The following is a 17356-nucleotide window of genomic DNA, read 5'->3' as shown; positions in this document are numbered from 1 at the left end:
CTGACGTGTAGCCTCACCCCGCACGTACACATGCACGCATGCAACACTCGCACGAACACACGCACGCATGCAGGCGTGCAACACTGACACGTACACATAACGAACACACGCACGCATGCAGGCGTGCAACACTGACACGTACACATAACGAGCACACGCACGCATGCAGGCGTGCAACACTGACACGTACACATGCACTCACGAACACACGCACGTATGCACACATGCATGCAACACTGAAACATACACATGCACGCACGCAACACTCGCACGCCTGCATGCACACCGCACATGACGCAAGACACACACTCAACCTATACGTGCATGCACCCTTTGTTAAGGATATGGATTGTTACGGGTATTAATCAATCTTATCTTTTTTTGCAAGGTTTAATCAATCTTATCTGTGATAAGCAGAACATTGATGTTTGTAGCGGTCTTTATGAATCACAACATATCGAACGGGCTATCAACATATATATGAAAATTTTAAAATTCTCCTACATTATATAGTAGGCTTATCTACATGAAATAGATGACGTCACACTCAATGAACAATCATTGGTTTATGAAATGCCCGCTTTTGACCGCCCTGGTCCACCAAAAGTTCCTCTGCCGTGCGCTGCCTGCGTTGGGTCACTGACATGCAGGCCATGTACCCAAAGAGCCCACACGTCAGTGGAAGAACGGCGCGGTGTCGTACGTCAGAGTCAAGGGCGCCACTCGATGGACGCCCGGCTGAACACACCTCCTTGCCGCATTCAAACGCCTCCATGAAACCCGTGTGGAAGCCGAGAAACCCACTCTGGACACACGTCCGTTCATGACCAGGCCGACATTAAACGCAACACCGGCTGAGCTTCTCCCGTCCGCCGTCTATTTAATCTCCTATTTAAACGAGGCCAAACGCCGGCCAAGAATCGCACACCTCCACCGCTCCCCTATCTCCTCCTTCACCATTTTGTCCACTCTTACAATGGCTTACGAAGAGTAGTTATCCCGCATCCAAGCCGGCTGGGTGGCCCGCCGAGCCCGTCGGATACGAGCTATGCAGCTCGCTGATCCACCTCCCTCCCCTTGCCCGATGGAGCCAGTTGCCGCCCCAAGCCGGCGCGCGGTTCAACAACTCGTCGCTCCAGGCCAGCTCGACAAGGAGCAGCACACGGGCGTCGTCGCTGCCATCCACGTCGCCGCCTCGTACCGCGCCTCCCGTGTCTGCGACCACGTCTCCCGTTTCTGTGGCTGAGACTCCCATGTCGGCGGCCGCTCCATGCAAGCAGAGACAGAAGCCGGGTGCGCGGAGAGCAACGAGTCGGTGGCCAGCGCCTCCATCTGTTGCCATCATCGAGGAGAAGTAGAACACGGGAGGCCGCCGCCGCTTGGGTCCCATGAAGGCCACCGCGGAGGCGACGCCGGCGTACACAACAGGTGTCTTGCCGGATCCTTTTGTTGTGAGGACCTTCGTCGACCCCGCTTGGGCTCCATGGAAGCGGAGAAGCCCCCTTCCACCATCATCTTGGGCATCAGCCAACCATATCAGTTGGGCAGCTGGGAAGCAAGCCGTCCTTTGCGCTGAAGCATATACCTCCGGGGCTCCCGGCTGTCCGGTGATCGTGCTGCCGGACATGAGGAACACAAATGGATCGGCGGGCGACCATTAAGGCCAGGTATTATATACCTATGCTGTCCAGAACTAGCACCGCTTAGTTGATTTGAATGTAATGAAATACGTCATGTTTGTATGAAAATCCGGTATTTTATATGAATTCCGTCATTGTTTATGAGAAATATCGCCGTGTTTACATGAATTTCGTCTGGTTGGTTGAGTTGCTGTCAGAATGTGTGCGGCTACGGTTGGATGGCGTAATATGCGGTTCGCCGGTCGGTCTGCGGCCGGCTCGGGTGGCGTGGTGGGACAAAAAAAGCACAGCTTGTGCGAGCTTGTCTCCAACGTGCGCGCTGGATGATGCATGAGCACCCGAGCCATTCCTCGTTCATCGGTGGCAAAGGCACCGGTGGACAAAAGGGTAGCCAATATTTTGGCTACCCCGGGCAAAATCCAGACAGCCCCTCCCAGCAGATTCAAATCCCTTGTTCACCGTGAAATTTTGCCATGTGTTGTTTTCATGGACTAGCAAGATGCCCGTGCATTGCACGGAACATCAAGATGCATTTTTTTTACAAAACACCTATTGTGATTGACCCATGCAGGAGTAATCTCATGTGTAAAAACTAATGATATCTCGAGAATTTTATCAGAAAAATGGTATCTCGAGAATTTCATGGAAAAAATGATATCTCGAGAAAGATGAGAGATAAGATGAGGAGGAGTGGGGCGTGGTGGTGACTGGTGGTCGGACTGGGCGGAGGCATGGGAATGGACGGCACATTATGTCTACGTAGTATCTCTCTCACACACACCCACGTAGGTGGGGGACGTGCACGAAGAGAAGAGGTGCACGCACGGCGCACGTACTCCCGTCTCTTTCCCAACCACACCCGCGCGGGTACACGGTGGAGCTCATTTCTATACGAAAAGGCAGCCCACGTGATAATTTGACACGTGTACTGGTTGTGTACTTGATGGAGGATCGTCTACCACGGGTGAACAAACAAATTGTGACTTGACGCATTATGTTAAAAAAGAGGCAAACCATGTGGGGCCTACCTTAGAGGCAATGCTCTATACACTCGGGATGCTTTGTGCTTATTACTTTTGATGTGTCCCGTCAACTCGTAGAACGAGGAGAAGCTTGCTTACTACGCCGTCTCCCCCGCCCACGGGCGCGGTAGCTCGCAGGACGAGGTGCAGCTTGCTTACTAGAAACTACCTCCGTCCTGGTTTATTGGTCCCCATTGTATATTTTGTCAAATTTTGACTATAGTTTGAACTAACAAAACGTTTGTGCATGTTACCAAAAATTATATCATTGAAAACTATGTTGAAATACAAATCCAACGATATAATTTTTGTTGACATGCATTAACATTTTTATAGCTAAATATTTGGTCAAAATTTGCCACGAACTACAAAGGTGACCTATAAACCAGGATGGAGGTAGTAGTACTACGCCTGACGCCCGCTCCCTCGCCCACGCGCGCGGTGGCTCGCAGGACGAGGAGAAAATTTTACTACTCCCTCCGTTTACTCCTCGTCCCTACCTTGGTTAGAGAGATTATCATATTGTTTGGAATATATGTCTTTTAGTAGTACTCCCTCCTTTCCAGTTTATGGCTCAATTTCCTTGGAGTTGTATATAGGAGTAGTACTACTATAGCAATTTCCTTGGAGTCCGTGGTGCAGCAAGCTACCCTAGGCTATGTTACTACTCCCTCCTTTCCAGTTTATGGCTCAATTTCAAAATCTCTCCAACCAAGGTAGACGGTGAGTGGTGGAATTAATTTCGTAGTTTGCACAAGTAATGTACGCTCATTTTTCTCAAGAAGTTATGTTTACCGAGGCATTAATTAGAACGAATGCATGCATGACCACTATATTTCCATGAACTTCTACATGCATTGGTGAGTTTTCTCTTGACAACTAGTAATTGTGTACATGCAATGCATGTTAATTTGGAAGTATATTAAGTGCATGCGGATATTGAGTAAGATATTATTTGCATGTTATTATGTGATTAACACTATATTTGGCATGAAATTAACTGCACACTAAACATGTTGAGCACTCGACATTGAAGCAGTCTAGGTCATTGGATCGACATGATTTGATGGCCGAGATTAATTGGATCTGCCCATTTGGGTCTCTTTATATTGGTATAGATATAGATATAGATGCTTGCATCGGGTGATTTAACGCACCTCGAAATCCAACATGTGATGGTACTACTACTACTACTACTACTACTAGTAGTAGTAGTAGAATTGAGACTTATAAAACAGAAAAACAATTTTTTTGAGACGAGCCCTATAAACAGGAAAGGAGGGAGTAGTAAGTAATATACTACCTGCATAGTGGGTACGTACTCCGTAAAATCAGATTTTCCCAAAACTAAGTCGCTCAACCTTTATTTTCTTGTTTCCCTTGGTGCCTCGTTGCCTCGAATAGACTATGCTAAACTCCCCTGCCTACCGCACGGGAAAAGACCCGCCCTCGCCTTTTTTTAGTCCGGGTTTGTATCGATGGATCGCGCGAAGCAGCAAAAACCAAGTCGTGTCTTGTACTCCTCCGTCGACGCTCGCTTTCATGAATTATGTACTTCCTCTCGCTGACATGTGGGACATATAGCAACCGGGTCGACGTGTCATGCATGAAATAACAGTGCAGAACAGCAGGGGGACGCACCCCAGTCGTACCGCCCCAGTAGTAGTAATGAGCAATGAGACGTCAAATCACAATGCCACACCTTCCCAGATGGACGAAGCAACCATTATTTCACACTTCGCTTCGCCATCATCTCCTTCAAGAAAACCACGTAGTATTGTTTCTGCCATTGTTCTGCCTCAAGAGGGACACATGCATCGCCTTGGTACATCATGATACGTGGGACCGCATGACAGGCCATGCTCCTCCGCCCATCGCTCGGTAAAATCACCTCATTTTTACTACTTCCTCCGTATCGGTATACAAGGCATGCACGTCGTTCTAGGTTGAGAATTTAACTGGCTATATATGTGTTGAAGAGTATATGTTTAGAAACTACACCCGCTTAAGAATCGAATGATATACTTTTTGTGACATAGTAACTCATATTTAGTTAGTCAAATGGATGACTGAGAACTACGTGCGCGCCCTATAAACCGAGACGGAGAGGGTTGTACAGTACATATCTTTTTAGACCAATATAGTCGGGATTCACCAAGGAGCAAAACCAAGTGGTAGGCTGCTCCTGTCGTGTTGGCGTAGCAACTCAAGCAGGGTCAATCCGCACACGAAATGGTGACAAACTTAACATGACCCCTTTGGCTGACATGTGGCTCATCCACCATCTTGTTCCACGTGGGATGCACCAAATTACAGTTCGGAGCAGCGGTTGGACTTGGAGGCACCCCTGTCGTAGCACCGCAGTAGTAGTAAGTGAGCGATGAGGGGTTAAATCACAAAGCCCCACCTTTCCCACATTAAGCTGGACGGACGAAGCAACCATCATTTCACTCTAGGGCGCAAGAGCATAAAGAAAATAGAAAACTAATGATGCATGCGGCAGCTACCTAGGGCACCCTAGGGTAGGGGCCTCAACTACAAATCCATTTTTTGAAAGCGCCTCCACTACAAATCCGCTTCTCCCTCGTCCTCTTGAAGAAAACCGATGATGCGTGTGGCGGTAGGGTTTGTAGGAGTACTACGGCGTGCGGGGCCATGTCGTAGTAAACGGGAGAGGGATTGAGTTTGATTTAACGCCTTAATATGTGTGGGTCGCTTGGTTTTACGGGAACGAGGCAGCATTTTGGGTTTGGGGACCAGTGGAGATATACGTTCAAAAAATTGTGGACATAGGTTCGACCGAAAGGCAATGATGCATGGGCCCTACATTTTGATATACCCGCGGCCGCGTGAAATTTGCTACTCTACTCAAAACTAGTAAGGTACACATGCATTGAACGCATGAGATTTAGAAAGCAAATTATGAATAAATACACACTATAGCATGTAAAGCTTTGAGTCATATATGCATGATGTAGATGTTCGTTAAGTTCTTATAGTTAATCTCATTCAAAATCAATTAGTTTTATAAAATGGTTAAGATTCATGGGATTGTGCATTGTAAAGCATAAAGTAAAAACAAATAATGGCAATTCATTTAGAAAAAAAGTTTGGGCAATTATGATACAGAAGATTCTAGAACAAAGGAGAAGTGCTTGTGTTTTGGGAAAGCTTGCACGGCCCACATCTCTAATTGGTTGATATGTCACGAAACAAGAAACGAGGACGGAGTTAATGTATCGTGCCAAAGTGTTTTGGGATTATTCGGTTTTCAGAAGATGACTTACACACCTAGACGGAGGGAGTACAAAGAGAAAAAAATGAATTGCAGTTGAAAGAATGGCATTTCTAACAAAAATGTGAATGTGACTAGTACATATGTGTGCACGTGACCAGCACATACATTGTCAATGCAAAATTTAATGCAAGAAATAACTTATGAGTAACATGCTCGAATTGATGATGTGGTGCTTGCATGCATAGAGTAGAAAAAACAATGTGAATTTATGACTTGCATGCATGACGTGTTCTTGTGCCATAGTTGCATGTCTAGGAAAAAAGCTACTAGTGGGTTGTACTAGCTATTTAGGAATAGAAGATGTATACATGGAAGTTGTAGGGAAAGAGATGACATGTATCTCAATTCCTATGAGTAGGGATTGGAAAAGAGATGTCATTTGGTTCACATCATAGGAACTTTTCTATTGAATCTAGAGATGACATGTATCTCAATTCCTATGAGGAGGGATTAGAAAAGAGATGTCATTTGGTTCACATCGTAGGAACTTTTCTATTGAATATATGCTAATGTTTATTTTCCTTTGAAATTATGGGAGTATAGGAATCCATTCATATGAACCAAGTGGCTCTAAAGCTATAAAAAATGATATCATGTTTATTTCCTTTGAAATGTGGAGTATATGAATCTATTCCTATGAACCAATTGGCTCTAAAGGAAAAAATCCTATAAAAATCATATCATATAGAGTTCCTACGATATTCCTCCACACCAAAGGATGGTTGAAATTGCTGCAGGTGTACGATGGTCTTTCTTTGTATACTCCTCCCCCATCTTTATAGTTACCTCTTGAAGATGAATGAAATGATATATACTGGGTATTCTATATGTGCATTTTGTTACACGAAAACTCGGTAAAAGTTTGCGAGGTTCGAATTTTCAATAAAGCGATATACACTGCGTTTTGGAACGGAGGGAGGAGCATACGGCAGTTGCTAACACTCACGTGCAAGATTTGTGTGTAGGAGTGGCCGCTCTGTTAAATGACATGGCAAAACTGACACTGTCGGGTGCCGATCTAACAGTTCTTACGGCGTTCGTCAGGAAACGGCTTATGGTGAACGTTTATCGGATAATGATTTACAGACACATGCATTGCATTGATACGTGCCCCCTCTCTCTCTCACGCACACACGCACCCTCACGAGTCACGACTCTCCCGATTCCTCTCGCACCCACCGTCTATTTGCAGGTAGACGTCACACACATATGTGCTCTTCACACCCTACCCTTAGAACTTCTAGAAAACAAAAGACGCCGCACACCTTTTATTTTAGCTCACACGTCACACACTTATACTATTACTCTTGTAGCGAACGTTCTTTGGGCATAGTATATTGTACTCTCATGAAGAGAAGCAGTGCACGCACGCACTAGTTCTCTCACACCCACTCGCGGGTACACGTAGGAGCGCATTTTTTTGAAGCTGGTACAACAAAATCACTCCACTATATATATAAGCAGGAGCCTTAGCGCTTGCTTTACTAGGGTTCCTCTCTTTCACTCTCTCATGCTCTCCAGATCTAAGCAAGACATAGAACTACAATAAAAACACATCCGTGACATTTTGGGCCAAACGAATTTTTTTCTGTCATACTTATGACACTTCTATGATGATAATTGTGACAAAACCCGGTATCATCATAGATATGGTGGGCTCCTACTTCTATGACAAAAAATCATGACAGAAAATGGGCTTTTCATCCTGGGCGGGCCAGAGACGCAGCTACATGACATTTCTTTGGGCCGTCCATGACAGAAAAAAACCATGGTAGAAGTGAGGGCGAGGGAAATATCGAGGGAGTTCCCAGTTATGGTGGGTGGTCAGGGCCGAGTGATGCGTGTTTCTCTCGTACGTGCGCGTGTGTGCGAGGCGTTGGGCTCTAACTGAACCCGAGCGATTGCACTAGCTACGTTACTGAACCCGAGTGATCGATCCCTTGCTGTTAACTGAACCCGAGTGATTCCTTCGCTACTGCTGCTAACTGAAGCCGATCGAACACTGCTGCCTCCTTCCCTTGATGAACAGTGAGCGTTGTTGAGGGGGTTTGGATGAACAGTTCCCGTTGGGGGGTTGGATGAACAAGAACCCGTGGTAGTAGAGGCCGTTGCCGCTAGATGAACAGGACCCCGATCGATCGAGCCGGTGGATGAACAGGACCCCGTGGAGGGCTGGATGAACATGACCCCGTGGAGGGCTGGATGAACAGTAGCCGGTGGAGGACTGGATGAACAGTAGCCCGTGGAGGGGTGGTTGAACAGGACCCCGTGGAGAGGGCTGGTTGAATAGTAGCCGGTGGAGGAGCGCGCGGTGGAGGCTGGATGAACAGGAGCCCGTGGATGAACAGTCGCAGGTGGAGGCTGGAGGAGGTCGACGGTGGATGAACAGTAGCCCGTGGAGGCAGTCGACGGTGGAGATGAACAGTATCCCGTGGAGTCTCGTTTTGCGATACGCCACACCCCTCCCGATGAACAAGACCCCCGTTTCGACCGTAGCGCTCCAACACAACTCCGTTTCCTCCGTTTTGCAGTACGCCACACCCCTCCCGATCAACATGACCCCATTTCGACCATTTTGCGGTACGCCAGACCCCTCCCGATGAAATGGATCCCATTTCGACCGTGGCTGGTCAAACACAAGGCCGTTTCCTACATTCTGCGGTACGCCAGGCCTCATTTCCATCGGCTGTTCCGTCCAAGCCGGTTGGCTCCCGATGAACAGCACGCGTTCCGTTGCCTCTCGATGAACACGACGCATTCCGTTGCCTCCCCATGAACACAACGTTGATGTGGTTTCTCTGTTCCGACCCAGCCATGTATACGAGCCCTGGCCGTACATATGCGCGAGTAGGCATTCGAGACCCCGCCCTTATGTACGTACATGGCCGTATTTACTTTCTTGCACCCTGGCCGCTGTACGTACGTGTACGTGCTATGTGCGCGCCTCTACTACGACACATGCCTTTCCTTACACGGCCACGGTTAATCGCTGCAGCCTGCAGACAGACCGATCGACCAGTATGTACGTACACGTTCACGACCAGAATGACAACGCTATGTACGCTTCGACCGGGTGGGTCCCGACTGTCAGGCACTTCCTTGCGTGCGAAGATGTAGCTGGTGGGTCCCAGCAGTCAGGTGAGCAAATCATTTTTTTTGCCCGTTATATGGACGCACTTCCTTGCGTGCGTAGATGTAGCCGGGGGGTCCTAGCAGTCAGGGGGAAACCTTTTTTTGTGAAATACGGTGGCCCGTCCGGTGGGTCCCTACTGTCAGGTGGAGGAATAATTATTTTGTGTGTAATAAGGAGGCACTTCCTTGCTGCGGCACGTGGACCCAGCTGTCAGCCTCTCGACGTATAGTACTCTTCCAATGGAAGTCGTTCATTGACCACATTGACCACGCCGCGCCGAGAGCACCAAGGCGGTGGACGACGGCGAGGCCTAGGAAGGGAATGACACGGAGCTGGGGAAGACGCGGCAGTGGATGCCCATGCGGAGAGGAGTGCGGGGGTTCACTGGTTCGGCTGCAGTGTGAGGCTGTTGTCGCCGCAGGGCTTGGCCAGCGGTGGGAGCAGTAGGGGGCGGTGAGGCCTCCGCGGCAGCACAGCCGGCCACGCGAGGCAAGAGCACGCGGTGGTTTGGACGGCTGGAGCAAGAAAATCAGAGGTTGAAGAAGCAGGACGACCGTTGGATGTTAACAATCCAACGGTCACTGGTGATAGAATCGTTTGTTGACTAAGTTGACAAAGCCCTCCGTCCGCGTCAACTTAGTAGGCCCACAAGTTAGCCTCCCACTATGGTGGGTCCCAGCTATTAGGGGGAGTATTCATTTTTTGTGCGTAATAAGGAGGCGCTTCCTTGCGTGCGAAGATATAGCTGGTGGGTCCGAGCTGTCAGCAGGAGTATTCATTCCTTTTGGCATAATAAGGAGGTACTTGCTTGCGTGCGGCCATGGACCATGTGGGTCCCAACTGTCAGCCTCTCCATGTACGTCCCTCTTCCGATGTTGTTGTTTGTTGACAACATTGACCACGCCGTGCCGAGAACACCAGCGTGATGGACGACGGCGAGACCCAGGAAGGGAATGACCCGGAGGCGGCGAAGCCACAACAGTGGAGGGATGTGGGTGAGTAGAGGGATGGCCTGGCCAGCGGTGGGAGTAGTAGGGGCGGTGAGGCCTACGCGGCAGCACAGCCGGCCACGGGAGGCGGGAGCAGGCGGTCCCGCCGGCGCTGGATTTGGCGGCTGGAGCAAGAAGATCAGAGATTGAAGAAACACGACGGCCGTTGGATTGACATCCAACGGTTACGTTTGCTAGAGTCATTTGTTCTCGTATATAATAAGTAAATAAAATCTTGCATACGCGTCAACTTAATAGGCCCACAAGTCAGACCATTCCCTATTTTTTTTATAATTTATATATAGCTCATTGCAACTTCTTATGCAATTTATTGCAGTCCGTTTTTTTGTTGGCCAGGGCCAGGGTTAAAAAATTGAACGAAATTTCACATATTTCTGTGTGTTCCAAACTATTTTTAATACCGAAATGTCAAGCTAGATTTAAAGTACTTTGAATATATATTTGAATTAGGTTAAAGCCCAGTGAAATTGGAATCTGAAAATGTGAAAAAATTCAGAAATTATAAAGTATTTGCCAATTTGTCATCTATTTTTATATTTATAGCCCATTTCATATTACTTTCAAGATTTGCAGGCGTCTTGAAAGAGTTGCAGCCCATTAGGGCGTAGAAAAATAAGTAGGCCTGGATTGGGTTTTCTTTAGAAAAAATAAAGTGGGCTCATGTTCACAAACAAATAATAGCTGGGCTGGTCATGTGGTGAACATAAAATATAAGCCTGTGCTAGACGGGCCACAACCCAGTTGAAACCCTGCTCCGTCTCAACAATGACAAAAAAATACTGTTCTCTTGTTTATTGACTATATATGATGACAATGTCGTGGGTCCCAGATGTCAAGAAACCACTAGCAGGAAGCATTTTCTTTTTCCATACGCTGACAATGGAGTGTATATATATATAAACAAAAAACGAGGAACTTCCTTGCGTCCGGCCGTGGACATGGTGGGCCCCTACTGTCATCCTCTCCACGTACAGACCTCTGCCAATTCCTCTTGTTTGTTGACCATGTTGACAACGCGAGAGGGCGGCGCCGCGGCGAGCGCAACAAAGTGCGCGGAGGACGACGGCGAGGCCTCGAAGGTCGGCGTTGATGATTTAGGAGACGGTGGGGCGGCGATGCGTGCGCTGAGGTGCAGCCAGCCGTGGGAGGTGGAAGCAGGCGACCCGCCGGCGCTGGTTTGGTTTTGGCGGCTGGAGAAAGACAGGATTGAAGAAACACGACAGACTGTAAAAGCAGCAGGAGTACTTAACAACCCTAACTGAAACCAGCGGGGGCACTTAACAACCATAGCTGAAAGCAGTATGAGTACTTATACAGGTTCAACCGTACAAAGCATGCCTCGAACAGTGCTACTTTGCCTACAGTTAACCAAAGCGTGAGGCCGCCAAGCCCCAGGACAAGGCCCAGGCGCCACCCCGCGCATCCACAACCTTCTGAAAGAGGCTTCATCTCACAATGTGGTCAATAAACAGGATATTCGCTTTAGAGCCATTGAAAAGCAGGAACATAATCTTCAGTCCTATTCTCCAAGATGGACAGGCCTTCATTATTTGAGACCACCCATGAATAAGTATATTTTCACTTCCAAGGGGAATGGAGTAGGTCGACATAAACATCATGTTGTGACCAAGCGCAAGTCTTACCCGACCATGGTCATGCATCTGTATAGGAACAATAGACCTGAGCAGTTCCTGTTTCAAGAAGATCACAACTGTAAAACTATGCATAAGCAAGAGTTTATGAACAACATATATAACAGAAAACAGCTCGTACCATAAGTTTCTCAACACAGTTGGACCTGTTCAACCAGTGCAGCAGTGGCACACATAACCCACGTGGCCTTCCACCATTGAAACGCCCCACAAGGACCTCAAGACGATGAATGAAGTGTAGGAACTTGTGGATGTCGTCAGACTCAACTTCAGTGCCATGAGTAACAACTGAGTTCTTATAGAATAACAAACAAGTAGCCTGCTTAACTCTGAAAAAACCTACATGTGCAACCAATTATAAGAAAATATTAGTTAGAAGTAGCATCTTCGTGAGAGATTCGTTGCTACTTCTAAAGTTAAATTGTGATTAGTTAGACAGATTAGGTGGATTAAGAAGTAATCGAGGCAAGAAACAAGAACCAGATACAAAACTAACATGGATGAACAATTGGAATGACGCCGGGGTGGAAGATCGCAGTGAAGATGAGACCAGGTTCTGCTATTTCCATCAACATTTGTGCGGCAACTTTCAGTCCGTAACACTTGAGAAAGTTTATCCAAGTTCGGCAATAAAAAAGCAGCAATCTTCTTGGTTCGTGAACCCAACTCGAAACTAATATCCATGGCTTGTCTTCACTGTGACCATTAAACTGGTGTATTCAGTTATGGCAAGGCCGAGCATCTTGAGTACACGTGTTCTGGCAGAGCAAGGAATGCACTTGAGGAAAAATAATATGAGAACACAATGTATTCGCTATATCCAAATCTAGAAATAATTACCTCCTTCACGTCAGTGTTGACCATGGTACTAGTACCTTTTATCCAAATATGGCAATCCAAATTTCCAAATTAGTCGACAGCATGTCCAAAAAACCCCACCCTCCCGGATAGAAAAGAGGATTCTAGGAACATACTGTGCGCGTTTTAAAATCCCGTGTTAGGATGAGAAGGAACAAGTGTGGCGTCTCGCCGAGGGCGCATAAACCTGTAGGGCCCTCGCACTTTGGGCACTGCAAATGAAACACACTAGATTCAATAGGAAGAAAAATGCATGAACGGCGGCGGCTACCATCCTAGGAGTACCCGCGACCAAGGGACTTGGATTTATCGGGGATGGATGAAGAATTCGTACCAAGTTCTCCATGAGAAAACCCTATGCAATCGCCGAGCGGGGGTTTTCTCTGAACAAGCAGACGAGGGAGAAGGGAATTCAGGCCCAGTGAAATATTGCCGCTTCGTCCGTCCAGCTTACTGCTAAAGCTGGAAAGGTGGGGCTTTTTGTGATTTGATGGCTCATTTGGCATTACTGCGGCGCTACGACTGGGGTGTGTCTACCATGCAGTTGTGCACTCTAATTTGGTGCATATGGCACGTGGACCCCGTTGCCGGATGCCCCACATATCAGCGAAAGGAAGTAGAAAGACAGGAGTAACTAGTTACACATAAATATATTTTTAACAGAGAGATACTCCCTCTGTAAAGAAATATAAAGATCTTTTATATCACAACTTTATACATAAGAAAAACCACGGGGAACATATATAACATATATAATTATAAGAAATAATTTTTTTTTAACACGGTATAGACCAGTTGGTTATGATGGTGTGCCTGCCATCCTGCAATATAGGCCGTCCGATTTATATCTGACGGATAGGAAGGAAACTATGGCAATTTTGCAAAAAGGTACCCACAAACCTCTCCACATTTGCAAATAAGGCCTTCCCTCGTTCATCCTTTTCTCTCACAAGATAAAATACTCATACAAATGCATCTTGATGTTACGTGCAACGCACAGGCATTATGGGGTTCAGCTGAGAAATACTCAGACAGGCTCATGGTTCTGGACTGTGGGCCACAAGCCGGTGGGCCTGCATGTTTGGGGGTTCCATGTGTTCTATCTCAGTGCTTTTCATATTGCAAGCGGTTGGTACGTCGTTGGTTTTAGATGCTGTCGCAAGGCGAATACACAAAATTGAATAAAGCACGGCAGCTGTTGGAATGAAATCAAACGACAGTTCCTAACAAGCAATCAGAGTTGCAATTCTATCGACGATACTGTCGTACTACTTATACACACAGGACACTTGTTTCACCATGCCAGAGTATTACATCAAAATCTCTCGGAGGATAGATCAGTTCGACAGTTGCGTGCTGCTACTGAAGAATTCAAAGTTGATTTGGACCAGCTCTCCTTGCCAAGAAAGTTCGATTTTGACATCACCCCCTACCGCAAGATATGATTTAGATTTGAACCTTGACCATCCTTTAGCATCAATCATCATGCGACCATCCTTTGTACTTACGGTATATTGAGTAGGTTCATTCACACCAAGGCTACGCATGGTAAGAGAAACTTGGCCACGGTCGCCCGGATTGTTGAACGACTCCCTCGTTGCTCTAGGAATTCTTTGTTTGCAAACAAGAAGACATACACAAACAGTTAGATCAACATAGTGAATCATGTGAAACAACATGGAAAGAAAAAAGAACGAAGCACTTGGGCGGCCAATGCTTACCAAGAAGGTGGACATGTCGGTTTTTGTAAGGACTTTGGTATATGAAGTGCGAACTGCAGCCCAGTCTGTTGCCGGTGCAACTGCTGGTTCCATTGCCATTGCACGGGCCGGAGCAGATGCAAGTGCAAGTGTTGGTGCAGGTGCCAAAGCCATTGTTGGTGCCGGTGCGACTGGTAGTGCCGCTGCTGCTGCCGGAGATGGTGTTCCTTGTAGAGCTGGTGCCGGTGTCGGAGCAGGTGTCGGAGCAGGTAGATCAGCCTGATCCGCTGACACGGCCGGTGCCCAATCCTCAGCTGGATCAGACTAAGCTGCTGCCGCTGTCAGTGCAAGAGCAACTGCCGGTGCTCGATCCGTTGCTGAAGGTGGTATCGATGTGCGAGACAGCGGCGATCGTGTCTGATCTGCTATGATCAGCCTTCTAACTTGACTAGGCTCTGTGACCGTGATCCAGTCTTTTTCTTCATTTCTTCTAAACGCAAGAAGGACTAATTGTGGTGTGTTTGTTAAACCAAACTGCAGTTCTCATAGGGATTCAGCTTGTACTCAGACAACAGACTGATCCAATTTTTTCCAGTAATATAAGTGATGGACAGTACCTTTGTTACTAACATGACATAAGAAGTGAAACCTGCAAAAATATCCATCGTAGAGCAAACCAAACGGTTTATTCTGTGACGAATGTCACATGGCAAAACCTGCATCGTAAAATTGCAGCAAAAGAAAGAAAACATGACATTAAATCAATAAGATTTAGACAGTAAATCAATAAGATTTAATTGATGTGACACGAGTGAATCCTTACCAGGAAATCACTATGTTGAAGTACTAAACAGAAGATTGGTCGTCCAACTACGCGTGACAAGCAAGGCCCCTACCTACTCCTACAAGTAGGATAGTACAAAGGTCATGACAAATCGTATGGACCGAACATCTATGGGACTGGAAATCCTGGTGGGTGCGATAAACCCTGCAATGCATATAGATATTGGAGTGTAACCACAATTGATAAACCGTCCTCACAAAAAAGATGATCTAGATACTTCAAAATATACACACTAAATTGAGTGGACAGACATTAACATAGACTATTCTCAGGACTCACCACACACCAAATGCGGCAGTACTAAACAATACAGGGTTCACAAACACAAATCAAGTATTGAACAATAGTACTTACTACAGACAAGCAAAGTTGCACTAATTAAACTCTGCAGACTATTTCTTGCCACCGACCTACGGGATAAACCCCGCATAACTGACTAGGCCATGGACTTCGTGAGAGATGTCTACCGGCACCATCACCATCTCCTCAACCTTGGAGAACCTAACAGAGTAGTCTTTCCACTCATAAACATGACGATGAAGACAATCCGCATCAGCTTTGTCTGGAAGCTTTACAAGAACTACTCCCTTCGTAATCGAAGGCACAACCAGGAAATTGTTGTGGTCAAGTATGCTACCTCTTGAGCGCTGCATTGGTTTTCCCTTGAAGAGGAAAGGGTGATGCAATAAAGTAGCGTAAGTATTTCTCTCAGTTTTTGAGAACCAAGGTATCAATCCAGTAGGAGACTACGCTCGAGTCCCACGCACCTACACAAACAAATAAGAACCTCACAACCAACGCGATAAAGGGGTTGTCAATCCCTTCACGGTCACTTACGAGAGTGAGATCTGGTAGAGATGATAAGATAATATTTTTGGTATTTTTATGATAAAGAGTAAAAGTAAAGAAAGCAAGGTAAATAGTAATGGAAATAACGGGAGATTAATATGATGGAAAATAGACCCAGGGGCCATAGGTTTCACTAGTGGCTTCTCTCAAGATAGCACAAGTATTACGATGGGTAAATGAATTACTGTCGAGCAATTGATAGAATTGAGCATAGTAATGAGAATATATAGGTATGATCATGTATATAGGCATCACGTCCATGACAAGTAGACCGAAACGATTCTGCATCTACTACTATTACTCCACACATCGACCGCTATCCAGCATGCATCTAGAGTATTAAGTTCATAAGAACGGAGTAATGCTTTAAGCAAGATGACATGATGTAGAGGGATAAACTCATGCAATATGATATAACCCCCATCGTTTTATCCTCGATGGCAACAATACAATACGTGCCTTGTTGCCCCTGCTGTCCCTGGGAAAGGACACCGCAAGATTGAACCCAAAGCTAAGCACTTCTCCCATTGCAAGAAAGATCAATCTAGTAGGCCAAACCAAACTGATAATTCGAAGAGACTTGCAAAGATAACCAATCATACATAAAAGAATTCAGAGAAGATTCAAATATTGTTCATAGATAATCTTGATCATAAACCCACAATTCATCGGATCTCGACAAACACACCACAAAAGAAGAGTTACATCAAATAGATCTCCAAGAGAATCGAGGAGAACTTTGTATTGAGATCCAAAGAGAGAGAAGAAGCCATCTAGCTAATAACTATGGACCCGAAGGTCTGAGGTAAACTACTCACACATCATCGGAGAGGCTATGGTGTTGATGTAGAAGCCCTCCGTGATCAATGCCCCCTCCGGCAGGACGCCGGAAAAGGCCCCAAGATGGGATCTCACGGGTACAGAAGGTTGCGGCGGTGGAATTAGGTTTCCGTGGTCGCTTCTAATGGTTTGGGGGTATGTAGGTATATATAGGAGGAAGAAGTAGGTCGGTGGAGCCACGAGGGGCCCACAAGGGTGGAGGGCGCGCCCCTACCTCGTGGCTTCCTCGCCGGTTGCTTGACGTCCACTCCAAGTCCTCTGGATCACGTTTGTTCCAAAAATCACGTTCCCGAAGGTTTTATTCCGTTTGGACTCCGTTTGATATTCCTTTCCTTCGAAACACTGAAATAGGCAAACAAAAACAGCAATTTGGGCTGGGCCTCCGATTAATAGGTTAGTCCCAAAAATAATATAAAAGTGTATAAATAAGCCCATTAAACATCCAAAACAGAATATATAATAGCATGGAACAATCAAAAATTATAGATACGTTGGAGACATATCAAGCAC

This window comes from Aegilops tauschii, chromosome 5 (genome assembly GCF_002575655.3).
Source record: "Aegilops tauschii subsp. strangulata cultivar AL8/78 chromosome 5, Aet v6.0, whole genome shotgun sequence".
Taxonomy (NCBI): domain Eukaryota; kingdom Viridiplantae; phylum Streptophyta; class Magnoliopsida; order Poales; family Poaceae; genus Aegilops; species Aegilops tauschii.
This window is presented reverse-complemented; position numbering follows the sequence as displayed.